The 26567-nt window shown below is 41.6% G+C and overlaps 1 protein-coding gene across 1 annotated transcript in view; it reads left to right on the top strand.

Annotated features, from left to right (window-relative positions):
* The window catches only part of DAPK1 (death associated protein kinase 1), a 188652-nt gene that overhangs the window by 91916 nt on the left and 70169 nt on the right, over positions 1-26567 (top strand). The gene's annotated exons all lie outside the window — the stretch shown is intronic.

The following is a 26567-nucleotide window of genomic DNA, read 5'->3' as shown; positions in this document are numbered from 1 at the left end:
GGCCTCTATACACCAATGTAGATATTCCTTTAAAAACCAGATGTTTGCAGCTAGTATAGTCATTTACCACATTAACAATGTATAGAGTGTATTTCTGATTAATTTAATGTTCTCTTCATTGAAAAAAAACAGTGCTTTTCTTTCAAAAATAAGGACATCTCTAAGTGACCCCAAACTTTTGAACAGTAGTGTATATGAACCCGAGGGTTCATGTGGGCATTATACAAAGGCGTACTAGTATGAAGTTGCTGGAAATCTGGTGTGTTTTGATCAGGGAAGCGTGGCAGTGCCTCACCTGCTATACACTTTTTTTTGCTCAAGAGATTTGACTATAAAAATTATTAGATTAATACAAAGAAGATATTTATAATATTTCATCTAAATTTTTCTTATTTTTATAGTCAAAACTCTGGAGTATACCTAATTATGACAGGAAAGGCTCTGCCTCACCTGAGCACACATCACCAAGATCCTCATGATGCTCTAAATTACAAAAACAAAATACGTTCCAAACATTACTGATATGTTCAAAACCTGGACTGTCATTCAATAGTTAATAAACATACACCTGAAAATAAAGACAATTATTTCACAGTTAAAGTCAAGTGTACTTGGGAACTGTCTGTAATTGGGAATGTATGTTGAGATTTACTTTCTGAGCAGTAGGTCACAAAAGAAATATAGGTCACCACTAGAGTTGAGTCTCAGTGGGCTTTGTGTCTGTAGTTCATTAATCCTATATGCACCACTCTCCGTGATTTGAAAACACATATTTTTATATTGTGGTTCTCGTTTTCTAATGCAAAAAAAGAAAGAAGAAAGTGTTTGTACTAGTTTGGCGCACGCTAGAGAAGTTATATCCTGTTATTTCAACACCTCTGTTATAGCTCGAAAAATCAATTGATGTAAAGGCGCAGAGCACACTTATAAGTTTGTGTCCTCGGTATAGAGATGATAATGTATCCTATATTGGGCGGAATGATACTTCTAGGACCTCTGTCATACACTTATTGTGGTTGCCAAAACTGTGTTTCACATACGATCCCTGGTACTATTCTGACCAAAACCACATGGAGAATAATCCCCCAGCTTACTGTGGTATAAACTATAAAGTACCCGTTAATTACCTAAAATCAGATAGGATAAATATCCGGAAAGTTACGGGTAACCTGTATCTAGATCATGAGCATATGGTATATAGCACAGGTGTAAGTATTAGATCGAGAAGAATCTCCCAGGTTACTGTAGTATAAAGTACCCGTTAATTACCTAAAATCATATAAGATAAATATCCAGAATGGAGACAGCAATTTTATATCGACATTGATGTAATGATACTCAGGGTAGTGTAAAGTAATTCCTTTTATTTAGAGTTAGAATATTTGATCATAGACAACATATTCTCTGTAGAACTCATATTAAATAATTAATAGATGAGTCCACTGATATATTTAATATAGTTATTGTTATTTCAACAGATATGCTCAAAAGCATGTATTTCACATTCAACATTATATCTGTTGGTTCAGTGACTACAACATGAGATCATCCAATTCATTACTTCAGTGGATACATTTGTTTCAGTATATTGGCAACAAAGTTATAAGCTGATAGTAGCAACTATGTTGCTGATCATTTCAGTGCCTAGTACTGGCTCAACCCAATAGATAATAGCCATATTATATCACAAGGCTAAGCTGGTGGTCCCCGCTGTCTAAATATTTATTCATTATGCACACCAATCCCAGTTCAAATAGGCGACGTGGACTAGTCAATCAATCACGCCCACTGTGTCTTCCCGGTATTACCTTCTGGCTTGCTATACTATTGGCCAACCCCACGTGTCCACTGTCTGGCAGCCGAGTCACTTTGTGGGACTGGGACCATTAATGACACACTCATTCAAACCATGTGATCCTGCTGCTGATGAGATTCGCCTCTCATCATGTTGTGTGTGTGTATATATATATATATATATATATATATATATATATATATACATACACACATACACACACACACACACACACACACACACACACACACACATAAATATTGGGACATTGACAGAATTTTCATATTTTGGCCTCTATTCACCACTACAATGGCTTTGAAATGAAACAAACAAGTTGTGCTTTAACTGCAGACTTTCCAATTTGATTTGAGGGTAATTACATCCAAATCGGGTGAACGGTGTAGGAATTATAACGGTTTCTATATGTGCCTCCCACTTTTTAAGGGGCCAAAAGTAATGGGACTATCAACTCAAAAGCTATTTCATGGACAGGTGTGGGCTATTCCCTTGTTATTTCATTATCAATTAAGCAGGTAAAAGGTCTGGAGTTGATTCTAGGTGTGACATTTGCATTTGGAATCAGTTGCTGTCGACTCTCAATATGAGATCCAAAGAGCTGTCACTATCAGTGAAGCAAGCCATCATTAGGCTGAAAAATCAAAACAAACCCATCAGAGAGATAGCAATAACATTAGGTGTGGCCAAATCAACTGTTTGGAACATTCTTAAAAAGAAAGAACACACCGGAGAGCTCAGCAACACCAAAAGACCCGGAAGACCACGGAAAACAACTGTGGTGGATGACAGAAGAATTATTTCCCTGGTGAAAAAAACCCCTTCACAACAGTTGGCCAAATCAAGAACACTCTCCAGGAGGTAGGTGTATATGTGTCAAAGTCAACAATCAAGAGAAGACTTCACAAGAGTGAATATAGAGGGTTCACCACAAGATGTAAACTATTGGTGAGCCTCAAAAACAGGAAGACCAGATTAGAGTTTGCCAAACAACATCTAAAAAAGCCATTACAGTTCTGGAACAACATCCTATGGACAGATGAGACAAAGATCAACTTGTACCAGAGTGATTGGGAAGAGAAGAGAAGGAAAGGAACTGCTCATGATCCAAAACATACCACCTCATCAGTGAAGCATGGTGGTGGTAGTGTCATGGCGTGGGCATGTATGGCTGCCAATGGAACTGGTTCCCTTGTATTTATTGATGATGTGACTGCTGACAAAAGCAGCAAAATGAATTCTGAAGTGTTTCAGGCAATATTATATGCTCATATTCAGTCAAATGCTTCAGAACTCATTGGACGGCGCTTCACAGTGCTAATGGACAATGACCCGAAGCATACTACAAAAGCAACCAAAGACTTTTTTAAGGCTAAAAAGTGGAATGTTATGCAATGGCCAAGTCAATACCCTGACCTGAATCCGATTTGAGCATGCATTTCACTTGATGAAGACAAAACTGAATGGAAAATGCCCCAAGAACAAGCAGGAACTGAAGACATTTGCACTAGAGGCCTGGCAGGGCATCACCAGGGATGAAACCCAGCGTCTGGTAATGTCTATGCGTTCCAGACTTCAGGCTGTAATTGCCTGCAAAGGATTTGCAACAAAGTATTAAAAAGTGAAAGTTAGATTTAGGATTGTTTAGTTGTCCCATTAGTTTTGGCCCCTTAAAAAGTGGGAGGCACATATAGAAACCGTTATAATTCCTACACCGTTCACCTGATTTGGATGTAATTACCCTCAAATTAAATCTGAAAGTCTGCAGTTAAAGCACATCTTGTTTGTTTCATTTCAAAGCCATTGTGGTGGTGAATAGAGGCCAAAATATGAAAATTCTGTCAATGTCCCAATATTTATGCACCTGACTGTATATACACATATATTTATATATATATATATTTATATATATTTATTATATCCATAAAGGAGGGCACTCTCCACTTTGTAAATCAAAAAAATTATTTTTATTTCATGCCTGTAAGCCTTCATCACCACCCAGTGTATTGACATAAATTGGAAATCTTGACCCTTCTCAGGAAAACAAGCTCAACTTTTACCAAGCCACACTTTAGCCTAGCATATACAATACTTCTCAACTCCGCATGATAATACAAAAAATGTTACTCATGTTGGCATGTCCATCGATCTTGGTCCCTTTCGTTCAAGACAAACAGCTAACCGCGTCCGTGCATGATCCTTTGTCAATCAGATTCTCTCTCTCTCATATATATCTATATATGTGTGTGTGTATATAATAATATACACACACAGTATATATAGATAGTTGGATATAATATCTCCTCGCTTTTGCAGTCCAGATCCTCAAATTTAATGCATGCTTTTTACATATCATAAATAATGTTTAAAGCATTTTTAAGTGTGTTAAATCAGGGGAGAGGAATGGACGGCTCGCTAAATAATTTGGTCTGGCCCTGCCAAGGCAACCTGCAGGCAGGATTCAAAATTCAGTAAATCTAGGAGCTTTTTTCATAGCATCCATAACTGTGGGGGCCGGGCTGTGGCTCTTTCAGCATACCACAGTGACACTATTCCAGCGGTGGGATTCTCCCCCTCAGCAGGCTGTGGCTGTTACAATGGCAACACAACGGACGTACAGGGCTCTCATCAGCGGGGCCGGGCTGGAAACATCAGTGCTGCTGAGAGGACCCCAGGGCTGGCCCTCCACCTTGCCTGTCTCACGACCAGGAACCATCAGGACTGCCCCTCTACGCTGCCTGGGGACATACAGACACACCGCCTCCCCCTCCTCTTGGCTGCTGGAGCCCACCAAAGGAGTAAGTGACCAAATATAGCAGGCTAATTTTTAAGATGATCATTTTGTATTACCTGCGAATGATGATCTAAATATCCAAATGGCCCTTGGCAGAATAAAGGGTCCCCATTCCTGTGTTAAATGGACCCACTTTGCTTTCATATTTTCCTTGCTCTTCCTGGCTACTTGTCACCAGGGAGAGGGGAGACAGCTGCTGAATTTGGTTTGTTTGATTAGAATATTAGCTGTTTAATCAAAAACCCCTCATAGATGTTTAATGAGTCCTAACGTTGTGTTAAGATGAGCTAATAGAATAAGGCAGTATTTGTCACTAAGGTCCAGCCATTGTTTGAGCTCCTGTAAGGACATGCACAAGAGATTCATAGATTATACTGGCTTGTTTATTCATTGGATGCTAGAATTTCAAGGACATTTTGTCCCATAACCTCGTATCAATGAGTCCAAAGTGTATGTGGAATTTGTAGAGGTCAGACCATCTGTGATCAAATAATTGCTTTTTTATTACTCTTTGGGAAGCGTTAAGATAGTCGTAACAAAAAAAGTAGCTGTAATGTAAAAAAAAAAGGTACTCCGTAAATAATAAGAGCTAGGGTAGACAGAAGTGTGTGTACACATAACTCACTTTGTGTCATGTTTGCAACTGCCTACTTTTGCATAAATGTACCTGATTTTACAGAAGTTCATGTGGCTAAGCATGACAAAGTGGTAGCATTTTATTATTATTATTATTACTTGTTTTTTATGTGTTTTTTTTTATCCAGCACCACCATTTTACACTGTAAAAAGAATGTGTCATTCACATCATTCCCTGACCCACTGGAGCTTACAGTTTACATTCTCTAATGTATATAATAAGCGAGAGTCTGTCTGTCTGTTTGTACTTTATGCACGACCAGAATTTTGGAACAAGCTCCACCAAATTTGGCATGGTGGTGTAGTTTGACCAGGATTAGGTTTTTGTCTAGGTTTGAACGTTTTCAGGGCCACACACTGTCACAAAATCCCTAAAAATGGAGACACTCTTAAATTACACAGGTTCTGGAACTGGCTCAAGTGGAAATTGGCAGTCTGCCAAAAGCCTGTGTGGAAGCTACAAAAGTATCCTTTTAACTTCACAGATTGAGCAAGTATCAAACTTTTAGTCATGCAAGTTCATATTAAATCCAGAGTTAGTCCTTTTTAAAGTGACCATAAATATTAGTTAGCCCTCTGGGGGTTGGCTTTTAAGATCTTGCTATGTGACCCACAAAGTTCTAGTTACGCCCATACATGCAAACACAGAGTTAAAAAAAAAAAAACATATTTGCCCCCACACAGAGCCCATTTTCATGTTATGTCACACAGCCATGCCCCACACACATTATTCCACACAGTGTTAGTGCCCATTACACATTATGCCACACAGTAATGAACCTTATAACATGCCACACATTATGCCCGCCCCCCCCAAGAACTACATCCCTGCATCCCTCCTTCAGCCTTTCACCTCCCCCTATGTGCTGTTAGCAGCCAGCAGGTGTGGATTTGGTGCTGGGACGCCAGTTAATTGCAACTGGCGCAGCAGCAGGCCTAGAGAGACAGTGCCGGCACAATATGAACCTGGCGTCGTTCGAGAGCCAATTGGAGCTCACAGATTGGCAGCCAATCAGGAACTGCCGCTGCCGGTTTGTGAGTTCTGATTGCCTTGAGACTAGCGGCGCTGTCTCTCCATGTCTACCTGTCAGTGCGCCAGCTGTAAACAGCTGGCAGGCTGGCACCAAATCAACAACGCTGCCACCCGGGCCAGTCTCGGTGGCCCTGACTGGACCGTGTTTCCTTGTGTGCGTGACTGGGCGCAGGGGTAGCAGCGGGTTACAGAGGCAGCTTGGGCACCATAGCCGCCACACACCTTGCACCCACGGTAGTTACGCCACTGTAAGTTAGCAGTATAAATGGAATGAGGTTATAGGCGCGGACAGTGTAAACAAATAAAGGCTGCTGGTGCACTTCAGGGTCCTGTCTTCAGCCCGGGCAATGTTGGGTATCTAGTACACAACAACCTGCTGGTATGTTTTGTGAGGAAACCATAGCACCCAAATGAAAACCACGCTAACACAGGAAGAACATACAAACTGCACAAAGAGAAGTCCCTGGACGGTAGTTGAACTTGTCACCACAGCGTTAACGCAGTGAGGCATCAATGCTATCCATCATTCCACTGTTCTCCCCATCTGGCATCTGCAGAGGTGCAAATGGTGTCACTTTTCAATAAGAAAGTTGTATAAATTGGGACGCACCTATTATAGTACAGAGACTTGGCTCCTAAATAATTCTTGTTTTGTATCAATGTGAAAAATTTTATTTAAATGACTGAGTGGACATATAGCTAGACTATGTATTGTGAATACATTCTTGGCTTTTATGCCATATATGCAGTACTTGTCATTTGAGATGTGAAAGGATTAAAAGAAACCGTTTTAAATCAACATATTAATATTTAAAAACAGTAGATGTCATTGCTACGTTCAAGTATCATAAGTGTCAGCACTATACCCAATAAGAACAGATAAGTGCATAACCAAGAAAATCAACTGTTCCCTGATCCGGTTACTGACCATTTGTTTGCAAATGTTCTGATCCTCTCAGCCCCCTTACGTAGTAACGACATATGTCCAGTAGAAAATTATACTTTTTTTCTATGCACCATTTGATATCGGGAAATGTTTTTGTTTTCACGAACAAAAACCGTACAGGCTTTCCTTACCAATGACACAATATGCTTCAGGCTTATTATAAATAATAAAACCACTAAAAACATCCAAGGCCAGTTAGTCATTTTTTATTGAACACGTGAAGATTATTGTATTATAAAGTAGTAAAAACCGTCCAACCCGAGTTTAATTAACCTATTTCTCTGATTCTTAATGAGTGATAATAAACTGGGAGTAAAAACCCATTTATCACTTTCCAGCATATTATTTAACGGTCTCCCATTGTAATGTTCTTAAGCCCTAAACCAGTCTTGCCTTCAGCACAGGAAGCTTAGTGTAAAAAGAAGATCAAGAATATTTTCTATTTCATGTTTAAGCAAAAAGGAGTGGCTTGCGGAAGATGAGATGTTCTTTTCACTACTGCAAGCTAAAATACCAGTTCAGCAACTATCTTTACACCTAATAACCCATATAGATAAAGAAGCACTGTTACTAACAATAGCATAGAGCAAAGGCTATTATTGCAATTTGTGCACTTCAAGGAGCAAGAAGGCGAACAGTATTGTGTGACTTTTCCAAACAGATGCAGATTATCTTCTATATTTTACATGATCTGTCATTGAAAAGTACAGCTAGTAATATTTTAAGGCTGTTACTAGAGCTTGATTTGCAATCTGTCACACCTAAGCTAGTTACATTTTGTGGCCATGGGTTATAGTCTGACCAGGTCTTTATGGAGTTGATATGATACGAATGTATTTGCAATGATCTTCCTTCCATAGGAGGTAGAATAATGTTAGTGTGGGTGTGTTTGTGTGATAGACAATTTAAGATACATTTTATTAATGGCTGAAAATTCCTTATTGCCAATGTAAATTAATATTTTATAATGAAGTTAACACTGGTAATAATTTTGTTAGCGTTAACGTAACTTGCTTGCTCCGGTAGACTGTGTAGAGACAGACTCCCAGTAGAGTTCTCCCAGACTTTCAGTAGAGTAGGCCATCCTCCTGGATCCCGCCCACTTCCCCATACACTTATGGCTACAATACATTTAGTATATAAGCCTCACTGGTGCAATGACTGATGTGAATGATTAAAAACATTCTCTGTAAAACTGTATAATATGTTGGTGATAAATAAAAGCATAATAACAATATGGTCCAAGAAGTACAATGGAAAATTGTGACCGCAATTCAAAAATTGCCTACATACATGATATGAAAATAATTTTAAGTATTTCAATTCAAATCATATTTTGACTTTCCCAAATTGCCAGGAACCTTCATGACTAATATACATGGTGAGGAAAATCTGACTAAGCAGGTACACATCACATATTAGCTGCATAGTGATAACAGTGGAATGTGAAGTGTTGTGCCAGTTCAGCAATACTCACACTATCTGCATTTGACCCGAGGAGTATGCCAATAAAATAAAACAATAACAATAAAGATAACAAATTGCAGTTGCTTGCTTGTGGCCACTCATATTTATTAATTTTGCAAAAAGATTATTTTTATTCCCATTTGATTTATAAAACCCAAGTCTTCCCTGTAATGAACTGGTATTCCCTTTTAAAAGAGGTTGTGTTGGCAGCTTCACTAAATGGGTTTAAATGGATTGGATGCCTTTCTTTGAATGGTGGGATCTAGGGCCCTCATTCAGAGCCGTACGCTCTGAGCAGAGCGCACGCTCTGAATGAGGGCCGTCCTCCATAACTATGGAGCGTCCTCCTGGACGCTCGTATAGCTGTGGGTCACCACCCACAGCCTATACGAGCGTGCAGTTTGATGGCCGCGAAGGTCTTGACCATCGCGACCATCGAAACTGCGAGCCGGAGCCTGCGGTTGAGGTTTTCAACCGCAAGGCCCGGAGTGATTTTGGCTCTATCAGAGACAAAATCCGTGATGTCAGTGGGCCGGCTTCTGACGGTAGGCGTTCCCTTGGGAACGCCCCCGTCAGGGAGGCACGCCCCCGGCACGCCCACCAAAGGGGGCGTGCTGTCAATCAATATCGACAGCACGCCCCCTTTGATCAGATACAACGAGCGAAGGAAAGTCCTTCGCTCGTCGCATCTGGCGCATGCGCACAACGGAGCTCCCTCCGTCGTGCGCATGCTCAGTGCACAACATCGACCCACTTGCGAGCGGACATCCGCTCGCGAGTGGGTCTGAATCAGGCCCTAGAAGTGTAAATAAGGGTTCCATGGGCTTTCCATCCTGCCAGCTCCAGTGCTAAGGCCTATCTCCAGGGTCTGTACACTGTTCATCTCATTTGTCTGTAAATTACCTCTTCTGGCTTTTCTGCTTAACTGGAATGTGTTGTATGTAATCAGGACATTTTATATACAGTAGTCAACTTGTTTGGCACCTGTATAGTTACCAAATACCAATCTACTGCACCACTTCAAAACATCTGTTTAGTTTGTCAGTGAATAAATTATCACACAAGCTAAATAAAAATAAATATAAATTTTAATATACTAATTAACAAAAAAAAAGTCTCCCGGGAGTACCTTAATACATATAAATGTGGTCTTATAATATTATAAAATCTTGCCAGAGAGTAAAGGCACAAACAAACACTTAAAAGTGACAGTTAGTTACAAGCTTCCTTCTTGAAATAGGCTACTGTGTAGCTCGTTGTTGAATTAAGCATAAATGCAACAGTCCTAAAGCTGTAGATAAATATAATGTGAAGGTAACAGAGAATGTAACAAGATCACTCCTCCATAGCGAATAGTCATATTGTAACACACTTCATGGATATAGACTCCAATATATGTAAGTCTTGTAACCGGGGTCTCCTCAATAATACTCACTGACCAGACCTCCATGAAAGAATCACCCAGAGGTACGTATGTGTTGTAAATAACCTCCAAATGAACAGGCGTGTTGCGGAAGTCCGGGAAAGATGACTGGACTCCAGTAGGTATGCAAGCAAGCCCCGACTGGGTCTATGATTCCAAATACCCACAGTGAGTTAGACCAAGTGGACCGTCCAGAGGTAATCCGACTATAGTACTGGTAAATGCTGGAAGGCTACAGTGGACATCCAAACCCAATGGTTTTCCGCCGTCTTTGATAAATGTGTTCCCAGGTATAGCCGCTATGGTGGACAAAAACAAAGTGCTAGGAGTAGAACCTGTAACTTCAACGCATTTCTCCGTCTTTCTCACGGCTTTCTCAAGAAAAAGGTGCATGTCCGATTACCTCTGTATGGCCCACTTGGCCTAACTCACTGTGGATATTTGGAATTATAGATCGAGACAGGACTTGCTTGAATATCTACTGGAGTCCTATCATCTTTCCCGGACTTCCGCAACACCCAGCACGCCTGTTCATTTAGCTGTTATTTACAACACATATGTACTTCTGAGTGATTCTTTCATAGAGCTTTTTTTTGTGTGTGTTAATTAGTATATTAAAATGTATTTTTATTTGGCTTGTGTGACACTTAGGAGTTATTCCCAGCGATACAGCACACCTATTTTTCCCTTTAGATTTTTGTGTAGAGTTGGCAATCTCTGCAGGTTGTTGCTGGTTGGCTTCATAGGAATATTTATTTGACACATTTTCAGGGTTGGCGCTTGCTATATCTGTCTTTTGAATAAATGATCACGTCTGCTAAACAGCAGTAGATTTGAAAACGTCTGCTTTGACGACTGTAACTTTCCAGCATTGATCATTAAGTACCATAACTCTTTTCTTTGCTAAGAAGAGACAGCCCAATTCTTCTTCTAAGAAGGCTTCAGTCGCAGCTGAGTCTGAAAGTGGCCAAACACAGGCAACTGTTTTTCTATTTCTTGCTTCCTGGCTCAGTATGAAGCGGTGTGGCAGCACTTTGGCATAGTGGTTAGAATTGCTTGTCATAACTCTGGGGTCTTGGGTTCAATTCCCACCAATGCCCTTTCTGTCATGAGTTTGTATGTTTTTACTCTGTTTGCATGGGTTTACTCCCCCGGCTTCATAGGCTGAAGTTAGTTATTACTTGATACAATAGCAACTCAGGTTGCCCAAGATGGCTGCCACACCCTCTGCAATATTGTAAAGTGCATTGTGAGAAAGTTGCTATATAAATAAAGAATTATTATTACATTAATGACATTTAGTTTGGTCAATAGATTGGATATTCCTGGTACGTGGCTCCTAAATATCTGTCTTGTTAGAAGATGACATCTGCCGCCATTTAGATATGTTTTCTGTAAACTGGTTATGCTTGAATGCTTTACTGTCTGTTTAGAAGACATTAAATACTTAAAAAGAAACTTTTTCCTTAAATGTAATGTATACCCTCCAGGAGTTCTTTGACATGCATAAGCACAAGCAAAGATTGCATTATTTGACCACTCTTGCAAAATAATTGGTGCATCAAATTTTCTTAATGTTTACACTTTTTTGAGGGTTCCTAGAATTCTTGGAAGACCAGGGGGTATATTTACTAATGGTTGATTTTTGAGTACATTTTTATGTCGATTTGTAATCGACTGCATAAATCACTAGCCACATCTCTCATTTACTAACATTCGATTTTGAAATCAAATGCGATGTGGGCTGGTTTTCAAGAGTGTAAAAATGGTTTGGAATGTGCACGTCATATATCACCTACAAAATTGACAAACACTCACTTATGTACTCCTATTGGGCAAAACATACCACATGCACTGTAAGCCACAGAACCTCTTTATTGAAAGGCTGGCAATACACCCAAGCAAATTGAAAAGGCAGTTTTGTGGAGATGGAGGACTGTTTAACAGGAGAGTGAGGATTTCATATAGGTCTTGTAATTGTAATTTTGCAGTTGATCTTATTTTTTGTCTGGTCTTATTTTTTAATATAGTTTTTGCCAGTGTTTGTGTGTGCACGCCTTGGGAGTTTGTGTGTTTTTAAGTGCATGAGGGTGGATCCAAAAGACTCTGCTGCCCATGGACAACAGAGAAGTTTAAGTTCAAATGGCATTTATTTTCAACATATAGCCCTTTCACATTGCCAGTAATAACCCGGGGTATTAAACGTGATCGCGCAGCAACCCGGGTTGCTGTGCAGTGTGAAAGGGCCCAGTTGAAATAACCTGGCATTTTAACCAGGGTAACGAGCAGGGTTGAACACGTGTTCAACCCGGCTCATGGTGAAGTGTGAACGGATAACCCGGGTCGATACGACTCTGGTCCTGTTCACTGCATAGAAAGAGCCGGCACTTGGAGATGAGATCCATGAGATGGGTTGGCACATTTCTTTGGTAATGTCATCGACCTGGCAATAAGCCAGTCTGGAAAGGGGTCTCAGCCGGGTCGCACCGGGATGGACCTGTGTACAAAATCCCGGGTGCGACCCGGCATTGTGATGTGAAAGCGGTAATAGTCTCCATTTACTTCAATACATTGATGCTCCAACCTCTTGATTCCATTCAGGAAAGTCAGATTGATCCACATTGGTCATGTACAGCAGTCATGACATCATCATCAGACACAAAAGTCTTCCCATGAATGTGTTTCTTGAGCTTGAGTGTGACTTTCAGAAGGCGTCATCGTCTTCATTTGCAGATATTTAATGACTGCTCGAATTTCAGTTTTTTCCATTTTTCAGTATTGTCCATTTTTAAAATTTTAGTGATGTTTGTTCCCAACTTTTAGTGATGTTCCATTTATTATTCAACATCTACAAAAATAAAAGAATAATTGTTATGTAATTTTCAACAGTGTTCTACTAAGACCTCTAGTACATACATGCAAAAAATCAATACAGGGCGACATCTACTACTACGTCAGGACACAGACTTTTGGATCCACACTCCTAGTTTGTGTACTTAAATTTATATTTGTTATGGAGGCTGCCAGGAGTAGGGAAAGAGAGGATAGGGAGAAGGATCCAGTTGGTGAGGATAGTGTGATGGAGGAGGCACAGGGCCAGGACTCCTTTTTGGGGGAGAAGCCTCAACTTGGCAAAACTAAATCTGGCCACAATGTCAAGTTTAACGTTGAGGAGAATTGTACAATGGTAAGCTCCTTTTTGTCTCACTTTGAGGAGTTATTTGGAGGCCGGGCCCAACACACATCAACAAGAAGAGACTTGACCATGTGACAGGCAGCAGTTGATGCAGTGAATGCTATTGGGTATTTAAAACGCGACAAGCACCAGTGTGTGAAGCATTTTTCAGACTTCTGATGCCATGTCAAATCCATGATGGTCCTGGAAAGGTGCTCTACACGCAGCACTGGAGGAGGGTCACCTGTGAAGGTGGATTATAATGAGTATGAGGAACGGGTCAAGGGAATTATGCTTCAGGAACTAATGTCAGGAGTTTTTTTCAATCTGACTGTTAGTAAATGAGAGAATCCTGTAGTGGTCTATGTAAAAGTATTGATGTTTTGTCGATGGTAGGTGTTCATCGCTGTTGGGGAGATGACATGGCCTCTTTGGTGCAAAATTATTTTTACATTTAAAGGAGAGCTGGCAGTCGCCCGCTCAAGACCTGCCCTTCGCACTTCTGCGAATAGGGGCATTTCTAGGCTCACTCTGTCATGTAATAAAAATTTAGTAAAGTATGTTCTATATCTCCCTGATGGCAATGATTAAGTGATACATCAGGCTGAGCTAAACAGTACTTTACAAATGAAAATGGAAAAAAAAAGTTGCTCTCTGAAGTGGTTGGACTTTATTGTGACATTTACTTATTTACATTGTGCAGCTTTTTTGTGTTAAATGACAGGGGCGCTGTGCATTAAAAAAAAAAAGTTTTTTTTTTTTTTTTTTTCTGTTTTTTATCAATGAGCCGCTGGGAAACACACAAGCGGCACATGCACAGTCAAAACTTCAGCGCCGAAAAGGAGAGCCAACGTCGGTAGAGCACTGATTACCAGACAGCTCATTTAACCTTCTCCCATTTCGGAAACACCCACATTAATACATGCGGTCGGTAGCTGGACACGCTTCGCCGCGATCCGGCGGTGAAGCGGGTCCAGACAAATAACGTCCGGAGCCAGCCTCATCATACATCTCCCCTACAGTCTGTACAGTGACAGTTAGGAGCTTATTGTTTGGTATTTTGTCTCTGTCCACTTTACCTTTCTTAAAGGCTTGGTACAAGGAGCCTGATTCAGCAAGGAACGCAGTTGCTAATATGCATGTAATCGGACGGTTGTTGAGTACTGTGCATACATCGCAGTGCGCGAACTAGCCGTTGCATTCAGGACTGCAATTGCAGTGACTGCGCAGACCCTTCTCAGAGTGACTGACGGGAAGTGCCGTTTGCGGATGGTAATAGGGGGGTGATCGGACGAATGTAGGCGTGCCAGTGCGCTTGAACGCTGTTGCAGGGGCGTGCAAAAATTAGCCAATGCGATGTCCTACTCAGCGATGGTTTTGCAGTCTTGCTAAACATTACAGATGTGTGTAATGTAAAGTGGGCATCCTTTATGTAGTGCAGCGGTGGCATTGCAATGGATTAGCATACTATCGCAGTTGAACTGCGTGCATAATCGCTATTGCAGTTGCGTTACTTAGTGAATCAGGCCCATAGACCTTAGTAAAGAATGTTTTCACACACTTTCAATGACTACAGTGTGGCATCTGTCTGTGTACTAAAGCACCTAATTCAATAACTGCTTCTTCTTGTTGGGCCTCCCAGTCATTAGCAGCGAGCATCCCTACATTATTTCCAGCTGAAGACTTCTCATTATAACGGTGGCAAGGCAAAGAAATAAACTTATAGCTTCAGTGAAATGTGATATGAGTAGCATATCTAAACATACAATGTAGAGGTTGGTGTTTAATATGAAAATTCTACTTATCTTGCATTTGTCACCAACCATATTATGTATGGTAAAGTGATAGATTAGAATGTTTTATATTTGCTTACATTAGTCCTACAACAGCAACATTTGGTGACTAGAGCTTATTTATTAACATTTATTTATAAGCGCCTGCATTTTCCGGTGCGCTTTACAGTCACAATGATCTCCATAGAAAGTGACGTCTCAGAAAAACAGAAACCTGGTCTTTGCTAAGATTTTTTTTCCACTGTGTGTGTTATATGTAAATAGACTAAAGAGATTATAAAAAATGCTAAAGAACAGTCTGTAGTCTGGTTAATCTACACCATATACGCACGCACACATACACACGTGTGTGTGTGTTTATATAATATATATATATTATATTATATTTCATAAGGTCTGTCCCGTTTCTTTAATGTGAGAGAGATGGGCAACGGGACAGAACCTGGCTGGCTGCCGGAAAGGAGGAGGCCTCCCTACCTGAATGGGGTAAGTATGGGAGCCAGAGTGGGGGCAGACAGAGTGGGCGGGGGGGGCTGGCTCAGGTGAAAATTATTGTTATGTAATAGAAAGCTGCATCATACAAAATGAATATTGTAGTCACCTACCACAGATGATGATGTGTTCAGGCTAATGCATTTCTCAGTATGTTTGCATTCGTGACATAAGTTAATTGTAAGGATTTATACTAATTACATATAATATATTTTTTCAACAGAATGAATGTTGTTTGTGTTTAATTAATAAGGCAGCATGATGCCTGTTTATTTTGCTGGGCAGTCCCTGGAAACATCTGCATAGTTAAGCTTGTGTTATGTACTCTGTTGTGCTCATAGTTTCACTGTAGCAATATGACACTTGGCTGGTAAGAGGACTGCGCTGGTAGGCTGCTACAGTTCAAGTGCAGGGGAGTGAGGGCTAGCTGCCAAGTGCAATGAGAAGATCCATTTCAGGGTGATAATTCAGCAGTAATTCAATAGGTATTAGACGATCACCCAACAAATCACTTTTATTGCCTGTAGTATTTGTTCCAACACAAGGCTAGAATCTGCATTCATTGTTTGACTTGATCTTCCTCTGTGCATTGCCGCTAGGTTACATTACACCTCTGCTGCAGGAGAGTGCACATATAATAAATAGGTTTCATCAGTCATAGCAGTCTCCCTCACACCATTTTTCTTTTTTCCAGTTTGTGTCTTTAAAAAGATAAACTCATAACTTCCTTTAAGCCGAGAGGAAAATTGTCTATTCAGTCTAGTATATCTTTCAGTATGTTTTTCTTGCTGTACCAACTTTCCATTTTGAGCCTTTGGAATAATTGCACATAGTTAAGGTAATAAATCTAACCAATTTTAATGTTTGATATCTGTCTGTATTGCTAGATACATGCTCAGGGCCACACTGACCAGAGATTATCATTGGAATGGTTTGTTCATATTAGATACTTTTCTTTTTATGTATGCTTTTTTGTCCTTTACCCCCTATTTTCCCCAGTAAAAATAAAAGTGGAAGTTGGTGTTGGAAAGAATGAGCCTATGGCAGTAGTAGCTCAAAATACACTCATTAAAGAGAAACAAGCCAGTATTTCTCTTCACAGGAGAGCGAGAGCTTTACTAAACCTAAGAAAGGAATGAAGCATTATAATTAGAACATTGCCACCCAGGGCTGCTAGAAGCTCGTGGATGCCCTAACTCTCGGTGCTATGCCTTCTTCCGCTTTTGGTGATGGGTGCTCTACAGACTGTGTAGCACTGGACTGTTACATTATAGCCTATCACGGACATGAAGGAGCACAGAGGAAAAGCTGCTAGATCATGACTGCAGACACCACACAGTGTGTGTGGGCACCACGGGGACATTAAGGGAGCGATTCAATAGTTTTTTTGGGTGCCCATCGGAGCAATCCAATTGTTGTTCAGTTAGGACACAAGTGTGCGCCCAGAAGCATTGGGTTTAGCCACGTAAAGAGGCTAAACCCATTTAAAGTACTGCTTTGGGTGCCCAAAGTGCCAACTTATCGCACATTTCTGCTCGCCACCTAGGGAGGCTGCAAGCAAAGATGTGTGCAGCTGCTGTTATTCGCGCCTGAACGGAGCAACAATTGTTCCATCAGACGCCCAAATGCTGCGGTAAGAACATTGAATCGCTCCCTAAAACACTGATTCATATTTATTGTGCTTATTCAGTATTTAAGGTACCCCAGTGGGTTGCTTCCACCATGGCTTTGACGTTTTGGTGGGCAGTGCAAGTGGAAGATACAATGAGGAGTCACAATAACAAACGTTGTGGCATTTAATTGATCCTCCCACTCACATCCACAGTATGCAGACATTTTTAAATTGTGAACAAGAAATGTTCACCAGGGTTGGGTATGCGATCCCGGATGTCGGGATGCTGATGGTCAGAATACCGTCAGCGGTATCCCAACAGTCAGAATCCCGACGCCCATAAGGAAATAAGGTACAATTTAACCCTTGCCCCTACCCTTAACCCTCCCTTCCCGGTGCCTAAACCTAACCTCCCCCCCTAGTGCCTAAACCTAACCTCCCCGCACCCTAAACCTAACTCTCCCCCCTAGTGCCTTACCATAACCCCCCCTAATGCCCGATACTTACCTTCAGGATGCCCAGGGCCGGATTAATGGGGGGGCGACGGGCAGTCGTCCCTGGGCCCCCAAACGTGAAGGGCCCCCACACCCATCAGGGTTAAAGTGGGCCGGAGCAGACAGAACCAGGTCCACCTCCTCCGGCCAACCTAACTACGGCGTCATAGGCATTGACGCCGTAGTCTGGTGCCATCAGCGGGTGCCATTTGTCAGGCACCCGCTGAGATTCTAACCAGCGGTTGCCCGACTCACTCTCTGCAGCGGCAGCCGGAGACAGGAACTCATACATGAGCTCCGGCTCACGCAGTGCACTATGGGAGAAACGTCATGATGTCTCTCCCGTAGTGCAGAGGAGCAGCCGAGCGGACTAGATGTGGACGGCAGCAGAAACTGGAGCTGGGCTTAAGGTAAGTATTAGGGTTTGGGGTTTTTTGTGCAAGCCGCTTTTCTACGGCAGGCATTACTATTGGGGGCTGTACTACTTGAAGGTGGGGCATTACTACTGGGGCACTACTACAGAGGGAGCATTACTATTGGGGGTCACTAATACAGGGGCATTACTACTGGGGACATTTATACAGAGGGTACTACCACAGGGGGCATGACTACTGGGGCCACTACCACAGGGGTATGACTACTGGGGCCACTACCACAGGGGGCATGACTACCGGGGGCATTACTGCTGGGGCACAACTACAGGGGTATTACTACTGGGGGCATATATACAGGGGGCATTACTATTGGGCACACACAGGGGGCAGGACTACTGGGGGCACAACTACAAGGGTATTATTACTGAGGGCATTACTATTGGGGACACTACCACAGGGGGCATTACTATTGGGGACACTACCACAGGGGGCATGACAACTGGGGGCATTATTACAGGAAGCATGACTACTGGGGGCACTACGAATGGGAGTATTGCATAGGGGGCACTTCATATGGGGCACCACTCCTGGGTGCACACATAAAGGGCACCACTACTGTGGGCTCTGCATATGGGGCACTACCACTGTGGGCACTGACACTACTGGGGGTCTTTGCATAAGGTCCCCATTGCACATACCCGCAGTTCATCACATTTAATAGGGGCCCCACATGTTTTTGCCCAGGGGCCCCCACAGACCTTAATCCGGACCTGAGGATACCAGCGGTCGGGATTCTGGTGCCGGGATTTCAGCGCCGGTAGTTAGGCCTTCGATATCCAGCACAGCAGGATGCTGACTACATCCCGTTCACCAAATTAGCAGTAGGCTTATCTTGGCCACTCATTTTTCTTCTTCTGTGATGTAGGTTTGTTTGTGCTGAAGGTAGTATCCTGTACTATATCATTTTTCTGACTGTAAATCCAAGTCTATCACAAAAATGGCACATCAAAAAAATAAGTCAGATCCTATAAATCTTGAACTTTTAGTTAGAGGCCAGATGAAATGGGACACAGAGATTTAGCAGTTTCGATTTGACCTGGAACATAATGTTATTCTCCTGTTGTACCCCCTGATTTTTTTTTTTTCAAATGAATTAACCGTGGAATAATTAAATAACAGATGTAAATATATGTCACATCCTTTTGTTTAAATTCAAACCTGATAGTTTGATAATAACGGATTCCAGGTTTTGTCATGTTAATTTTACAGGCATGTTTACATCAGACTGTTGTGTTGCTAGAGAACCGTGACAAATGTAGCTGTCGTGATGATCACTGGTTTCCATTGGTTGCCTATTTTCTTTGTGTTTTGCTAAATTATGAAACTGCTCTATTTTTCTGGATTGATTCTTGACATATAACACTTAGATAAGCACACTTGCAAAATAACATCTCATTTTAGCACAATGGCTCTTACAGCAAACACGAACGCTTGCAGTTATGTGGGTGTGAATATTCGGAAATATTCATGCAACACGATTTCTGCATCTCATCCGACTCTTAAAGTATACCTGTCGCACACAGAGAAGGCGGCCATCCCTTACACCAGAACAATATATAATTATGAGCATGCCGTCTGCCAATTCAGTAAGAATTGTGATCATACTGAGGCTTGAGGCACTAAATAAGTGAACATTGGTTCAGACCACAACATGCCCAAATGTACCAGTTCTTTATTATTAAAAAAAAGTGATATTGTAGTAAATATGCCAATCGGTCCACAAACCGTATAGAAAATAGAATGGCTGTAATTTTTTACAGATTAGAATTGGATATATTTTACATTTTTATTTGACATTCTGAAAGAAAGTAGCTATCAGCGTATGTGATCTTAGAACATCATTGCCAGGAACTATAGAACTCCGTTGGACAATCTTACAATAACCAGCTGATCTCATGATGGTGGCAGCGGAGCTCATGACTAAGGGTCAGATGAATACTTGAGCCAAAACAGAGTGGGACTATTCCGGTCAGAAAGCAGTGATATTGGCATAGTATGCAGCTTTTATGTGAAATTTTTTTTTTTCTGTTCCCTTTATAACCAGGAGCATATATTTTCAGTTACACATAATATAATATAGTAAAGAAGCTTAGCATAATATTATACTGGTACATATCTGCAGTCAACTGTAGTAACCAGGCACATGCTTCCATGGTCTTAACGTGCACTAGACAGATAAATGTTTATTGTTAATAGGGTGCTATGGTTTATTTCCATTAACTCATGCAATGGTTATTTCTCTGTTAGGAATGTCTGTAGTGCTGTTTGGTAATGGGGATGAAAGAACATGTTCAGTTAAGTTGCAAGGATATACATAATAATGAGGTAGATACAAGTATATTTACAGAGGAAAAGGTCCTAACAGAACTGACAAAACTAAAAGTGGATAAATCAGTGGGGCCCAGATGGTATACATCCAAGGATTCTAAAAGAGCTTTAAGAGGTGCTGGTAACGCCAAATTATTCAACCAGTCGCTAGCTACAGGAGTAATTCCAGAGGACTGGAAAAGAGCGAATGTAGTCTCGCTGCACAAAAGTGGAAGCAAGTAACTACCGACCAGTGAGCCTAACAGCAGTAGTAGGGAAAATAATGGAAACACTGTTAAAAGAAAGAGTGGTGGAACATCCCAAATCCAACATTTTACGGGATACCAAACAGCATAGATTTACTAGGGGGAGATCATGCCAAACAAATCTTATTGACTTTTTTTGACAGGGTGACTAAAGTAATAGATCAAGGGGAGTCTGAAGATGTAGTTTATCTAGCCTTTAATAAGGATTTTGAAATGGTCCCACATCGCAGACTGATAAACTGGAATGCTGGGGATTGGATTCTAGGACGGTTAAGTAATTTAGAACTTAGTTGCAGGATAGGAAAAAGTGAGTTGTAGTAAATGGAGGGCAGTCTCAGGAGGGCAATGTTACCAGTGGAGTACCCCAAGAATCTGTACTTGGGCCAGTGCTTTTTAATAACTTTGTTTGTGACATAGCAAATGGTATTAAAGGGAAATTATGCCTTTTTGCAGATGACACAAAACAATGCAACAGGTAGACACACCTGGAGGGGTAAGATAAATGATGGAGGATCTAGGTAGATTAGAGAAATGGTCAAGATCATGGCAACTACAGTTTAATGCTAAAAAATGCAAAATCATGCACTTGGGTCTCAAGAACCCAAAGTCTAAATATAGTATCAAAGGTACTCTAATGGAAACTACAGAGGAGGAAAGGGATCTAGCAGTCGCTATTTCAGCGGACCTTAAAGGCAGGTAAGCAATGTAACAAAGCAGTGAGAAAGGCAAGTTAGATGCTTTGTTGCATAGGGAGAGGAATCCGTAGCAGGAAGAAAGAAATAATATCACGGCATAGGTCACTGGTACGGCCTCATCTAGAATACTGTGTTCAGTTCTGGAGACCACATCTCCAGAGTGGTTGGGTATGAAATCCCTGCTGTCGGGATGCCGCTGAATACAGACAGCGGAATCCTGACAGCCAGAATCTCGACACCCATAGGAAGGAATGGTAAGAACTTTTCTAACCCCTTCCCTAACCCTCCCTCCCCAGTGCCTAACCTTAACCTTCCCCCTAGTGCCTAAAGCTAACCTCCCCCTCCCCACACCCTAAACCTAACACCCCCTCCCGACACCCTAAACCAACCCACTCCCATCCCCCTAGTGCCTAAACCTAACCTCCCATCCCCACACCCCAATCCTAACACTACATACCCGGTCCCTAACCCTCCCCCAAACGCATAACCCCGCTACCTAGCTCTAACCTCCCCCTAACACCCTGATACCTACCTTCGGGATACTGGTGCTGGGATTCCGACCTGTCGGGATTTCGGCGCCGGTCTTCTGACCGTTGGCATCGCGCACGCCGGGATACCAACTACATCCCCTCCAAAGGGATATAAATACATTAGAGACTGTACAAAGAAGGGCAACTAAAATGGTGGATGGCCTACATCACAAAACTTACCAGGAAAGACTAAAAGATCTTAGTATCAAATATATCATGGGTTTTAAGTTAAAACTTTTAACATGGTACAGGAGGGAGACATTCCTCAAAGGAAGAGAAGTACTAGAACACGAGGACACGCACTGAAACTGGAGGGAGAGAGATTCAAAGGAAATTTGAGGAAAAATTACTTCACAGAAAGGGTAGTGTATAAGTGGAATAGCCTCTCATCAAAAGTCTTAGAGGTTAAGACAGTAGAGCAATTTAAGCATGCTTGGGATAGGCATAAGAGTATCCTATGGAGTCGCGGGTGCGAACACAGTGCGCGCATATCTGCGCGCAGACGCACTCCTCGCGCCATACTTGCCGTGATTTGCCACTTACGCAGCAAAGATGTAGCAGGACACATCTGTAGATGGGCCAAGTGGTTCTTATCTGCTGTCAAATTCTATGTTTCTATCTGGAATAATCTGCATTACACTGAATGTTCCCACCTGATTTAAGATCTGATTGTCCTGCCCCATCACAATCCAATCTGTTGTAATTTGGGCTGTGCATACTTGGTGATGTCAAACAAACTAATTCGTAATACTACCATTAAGAAGTGTGTTGTCAGGTGTAATCTAACACTGTAGTCGAAAAAAATAACAAGGATACGCCTACAGCTGCCAAGATATGTGATGAGGCATCATCTGTCCGTGTCATTCTGTGGCCAGATGACATGCTAGAGATGCTGCAGTCCAGGAACTGAACTATGCACAAAGTAATATACGAGGATGGTTCAATAAGTAAGGTAACAAGACCTCTCATGTGCTTAATGTTTTCTATTTCACTCTAATTTCCCGCCAGAGCAGGTAGCCCATTGCTTCCCCTCACGGCGCCTCATATCAGTCATACTTTCCCAACATCAGTAAGATGGCAGGGCTAGCAGAAACATGGTCAGACATTAAGGTGTGTAGTGGGATCAGACTTCTGCATCTTAAGGGCACATCAACAGCTGAAATTCATCACCAACTTGTCAAGGTATACGGTGATAACGTCATGTAATGGAAACAGGTTTGGGTTTGGTTGCGCTGCCATTGATAACGGCAGGACAGATGTTAAAGATGAGCCGCGTTCCAGCCGGCCAAGCACGTCCACCACAGATGACAATTTGTGTCGTATATTCAGGAGGACAGACGCATTCGAGTTAGTGATATTGCGAACAAACTGAACATCTCAGTGGGTACTGTGCACAACATTGTTCATGAGCAACTGGGGTACAGGAAAAAGTGTTCACGCTGGGTAAGAAACCTTCAAACCACAGTTGTTACGGCGCTACCATTGGGAAGTACTGGACCATCCTTCCTACAGCCCTGACCTGGCACAGAGGGATTCCCACCTCTTTGGACCACTGAAGAAGCACCTGGATAGAAGGCAATTTGCAACCGACTGTGAAGTTCAGCAAGCAGTCATGTCCTGGCTTCAGGTGCTTGACACTGATTTATTCTATGCCAGGATAGATGCCTTTGTGTACCTTTGGAACAAATGCTTGTATGGGGACTATGTGGAAAAAGAATCTACCAAGGCCATACTATTGATTTTGTATGAGTTGAATATATTTAAACAATGAGAAATCTTGTTACCTTATTTATTTTATTGTACCACCCTCTCAGTAAAATTAGGGTGCAGCATTTGAGAGAAACAGATAATTTATTTGAGTGGCAAGAAAGTTGTTGATTACTAGAGTATATCTATGGTTGGGAAAGATTTCTCTTAAGGAGCTTGAGCAGGATCCTGATTATCAACCATGCATATTATCTTGAGTTGGATTGCCTAGAAATAATCCAAAATGTTGACAGTTTAACCATGTCGACATTTTTGAATGTTGACATATTGTTTGTCAACCTAAAATCCATGTAGAGACACAGAACCTGTTGACATTGATGATGATTCTACTAGAAGACCTTGAGAAATTTCTCATAATTGATATTCTTTAGGCTGGTAGATGGCTCAAACTCCTGCATGGCCTGTTTTCCTCATAGGTACGGTTGGGATTATGACCACCATCAAAGCCAACCCAATTAGAATAGACATCTTCCTTTGCAAGAAACAGCCCACGCCAAATGTCATCTGTGATCCTTTTGGGAAACGTTTAACCATAGAATTGAGGATAACCCGTTATAACTAGTGATTTGATATCAATAAATGGCTGTATTTTTTGGCCATTTTTCCAGTGGTTTCACTGTGGTGAGTGAACAAATTGTTGCTAATACAAATCAAACTTGCATAATGTTGTCCAAGCAGAAAATAATCCTTTGAAAGCATGGACTTTCACGCTTTACATTATAATTACCCATCCTAAAGGAGTACTTTGTAATCTGGATATGAATGATCTGCCCATGGTTGTCTAGAAATAATCAGCCGATTCCATATTAAAATTAACAGTCTGTAGCTTTACCATGAGAACTTGATGTGTTCTATTATAAACTTGGCATACATTTTTGATTTATATGGTACACGGATTTTAACTTTAGCTAATTTATTGCAATATCTGGTTCAAAAGCCTGCTCTCCGCCCGTAGCCGTTTCTCCTCACTGACCTGGCATTACAAAATTCCATTACGTGACTGATTGTTTTGTAGACTTTTTTTTTCATAATATATTGTTGAATTTTAACAGTTTTTTTCTCCCAGTAATTTATTACAATAAAAAACCCCCACAAGCCTAAGCTTGAAAGTTTTATTTTTGAATAGCATGTTTATGTTGTTGTGCTGAATATCACTATATTATTTTAAATGTCGTCTTTTATACTTTCCTGACTGTACATATCTGCCTCTGTTTTATTTAACTGTAAGCACTTTAGGGTGTATAACAGTGACAGGCAACCTGATAAACTTAGGGGGCTTACTGGGTAGCCCTGTAACCTTCAAAGGGCCTGCACATGCTGGGTACACACCTGAAAGATTTATCTGCAGACAGCCTAGTCACGCTGACCGAGCGCCCGATTTGGTAAGCTATGCGCGCTTACCAAACAGCAGCTTGATATATCTGGGCAGACATCACAAGTGAGTGGGCATTTACATTTACTCCTGTGGCCGCCTACTGGATTGGTCGGCGGGTCACCTGCATACACATGCGAATGAAACAATATATATATCTGCTAGATCTGTCATCGGCTGTGCTCAGGGCCGATCAGATATGTCTGTGAAGAGCATCATTCACAGACACATCTTCTGTACACACACAGATGTGCACTATGCAATTTATCGTTCATCCGCTGAATGAACGATATATTGCATAGTGCGTACCCAACTCTAATCTTGGCAGTAAATTAATGCATTTACTCAATGAAAGAGACACTTGTCTGTAATAACATATCAACAGGCCTTTTAAACCAGCATTGTAAGGTATAACAATCAAATATAACAACAATGTAGGAAAGAGATGGGGGCTACATCTGAAGGCTTGGAGGGCCGTATGTTCTTATCACTGCTATAAAAGATTGGTTGCTCCCAAGCCCTGGATTTGCTGAAGTACAATATTATAAAAAATGGCAAATCCCATCTCAATCATTAGCAGTGATAGCCCACACCCTTTTGACCCCTAAAGTTTTTAGGGCTGCCGATCACTGGCTTAAAATCTGTTAGGCTAGAACAGGAAGGTGATTTATACTTTAAAAAAAAAAAAAAAAGATTTAGTTTTCCCATAGTCCCACTTTAACTGCACAAAAACATAGATAGAATTACCTTTAACTCGTTACCTATAGTTTGTAAACATATGAGCTCTTTGCTAACACCCACTTGCTTTACACCCATGTTTGCTCCCAATTGTAAAGTGATGCAGAGTATGCTACTACTGTATATTATTTAAAAAAATCAATGTTAACAAGGGATGCAGTCAAAAAGCCAGCGGTCGAAATGACGACCGTCGGCTTCCCGACTGTCATCCCAGCAGGGGACAAATGACAGGCGTCGAAATCTCGACGCCTGTCATACCTACGCCGAGAGCCCGACGCCCGGCATACCGAGCGAAGGTAAGCCAGGCGCCGAGTGCGGACAGCCGCTGGGGGGGAGGGATAGGTTAGGGGCTCCTGGGGAGGACAGGGTTAGGCACCCCTCCCCAGGAGGGTTAGGCACCCCTGGGGGGGAAATTAGGGTTAGGCAACCCCCCCTGTGGGTTAGGTTTAGGCTGCGGGGAGGGGGGGATTATGTTTAGGCACTTACGGGGGGAGGTTAGGGTTAGGTATTTGGGGGGGGTTAGGGGGGGGAGAGGGTTAGGGATAGTTAGAAACTTACCTTAGTCTGGATCCTGCTGTTCTGCTTTCCAGTGTCGGTATAACATCCACCGGTATTTCATACCAATCCTGTTAACAATTAGTAGTGATTGGCTTTACTTGTGACAAGTCCATGTCTAGCTGTCCCGATAATTATCTGTGTACCAATATTTGTACAAAAAAAATATTTTTAAGATGTTTGTTTTAATAAATTTTTGTAGGAAAATTGCAGATACCATACTTTGTA

The sequence above is a fragment of the Taudactylus pleione genome, unplaced genomic scaffold (genome assembly GCF_031769625.1).
Source record: "Taudactylus pleione unplaced genomic scaffold, aTauple2 ptg000095l, whole genome shotgun sequence".
In the NCBI taxonomy this organism is placed as follows: domain Eukaryota; kingdom Metazoa; phylum Chordata; class Amphibia; order Anura; family Myobatrachidae; genus Taudactylus; species Taudactylus pleione.
Note: the sequence above shows the minus strand (reverse complement) of the source record. Positions and strands in the feature narration are given on the sequence as shown.